At 30.7% G+C, this 1,582-nt stretch overlaps 1 non-coding gene across 1 annotated transcript; it reads left to right on the forward strand.

Annotated features, from left to right (window-relative positions):
• Positions 1–595: 595 nt before the first annotated feature.
• Positions 596–784, forward strand: LOC130038547 (U2 spliceosomal RNA). Its single transcript, XR_008794732.1, has one exon. It is a non-coding gene; the product is annotated as a U2 spliceosomal RNA (small nuclear RNA).
• Positions 785–1,582: the final 798 nt, after the last annotated feature.

A 1,582-nucleotide genomic window follows, 5' to 3' on the forward strand; every position in this document is an offset into this window, starting at 1 on the left:
TACCCAAACATAGCAGTTATCACCGTAATTATAAATGGCCTGAATATCCCAATTAAATTGCAAAATATTTCCCAACAAATGTAAGTGCAAGACCCAACAATATATTCTATGTTACCCACAAGGAGCCTAATTTAGGACAAAGTCACTAATAGAGAAAAAGCAAAAAGATGTGTTAACTAATTAGACAGTTTCAACAAAATTAAAAATTCCTAGACAGACACCAAAAATTAACTTGATAAAAATTAAGAGAATCTAAATTAAAATTACAGCAAGCAAATTGATTGGAATCTTAATTTAGAACTTCCAGTAAGGAAAACAAGGATCCAGTTCTTTTTATGGTGAATTGCATGGGTAATAAAACCAATACATTTTAAACTCCTTCCCAAAACTTGAAGGGGGTGCACGTCACAGTTTATTGTATGGTGGCAGAATAGCCTGATACCAGCACCAGACAAAGACAGTCCGTGCAAACACAAATATCAAATCCTTAAAATAACACCTCTAGTAAACCAAATCTGGCAGCAATGGAAACAGATTATGTTCAATGAGCACATAAAACTTATCCCAGGAATGCCAACCTAAGAATTATTGTACCTTTGTTTCTTGGTCTTTGGCTAAAATCAAGTGTAGGGTCTGTTCTTATCAGTTTAATATCTGATAATCCTCTATCGAAGGACAATATATAAAATAAATTTTTGGAACAGGGAGTTTGAATAGGAGCTTGCTCTGGGCACTTCCTGAATCAAACTGGTATTGTGGTATCTTCAGAAACAGAACGCCTTCCTCATTTAAAGAGAAAGAATGAAAATCATATGTTTATGCAGAAAAAATTTGATAAGATCTTTTGTAATAAACACAGAGAATAAATTAATTAGGAAAAGAATTCCTTGGCCTAAAAAAAAGTTGAGGTACAAAATCCCATGGTTTACAACATAATAAACAAACGGGAAAGAACTAAGCCTCTTTTTCAGGTGATAAACATGATAATAAAAACCCCTCTTGCCACATCTATTTAATGTTGTACTGGAGATTCTTGACAAAACCTAAAAGCAAAACAATAAATAAATAAGTCATTCATATCGAAAATGAAAATGTTAAACTATTGTTACTTGAGAATTACTTGCATATAGACAATCTTAAGAATCCACGTAAGAAACTATTAGCACTAATAAATGAGTTCAGCAAAATCAATATAAAAATCAATTGCTTTGTATATTAGCAATAAATAATACAAAAATAAAATTAAGAAAACAATTTTGTTTGCAATAGTCAATATGAATAAAATAGCTCATATATAAATATTACATTTATATTGTAATGCAAGACTTGTATCTTGAAAGCTAGAAAATACTGATATTAAAGAATACTCCCAATAAATACAAAAACAACTCTAATTAGGAATCTGAAAACTTTTTATTGTTAAGATATTGCTCCTCCCATTACTGATCTATAGATTCACCGCGGTCTATGTCAAAATCCCAAAATAGTTCTTTGAAAAAAAGTGACACACTGATACCAAGATTCATAAGAAAATTCAAATTATAGACAACCAAAATAAGTTTCATAAAAAAATGCAGGGCTC

The sequence above is a fragment of the Sorex fumeus genome, unplaced genomic scaffold (genome assembly GCF_029834395.1).
Source record: "Sorex fumeus unplaced genomic scaffold, SorFum_2.1 ptg000077l, whole genome shotgun sequence".
Lineage (NCBI taxonomy): Eukaryota > Metazoa > Chordata > Mammalia > Eulipotyphla > Soricidae > Sorex > Sorex fumeus.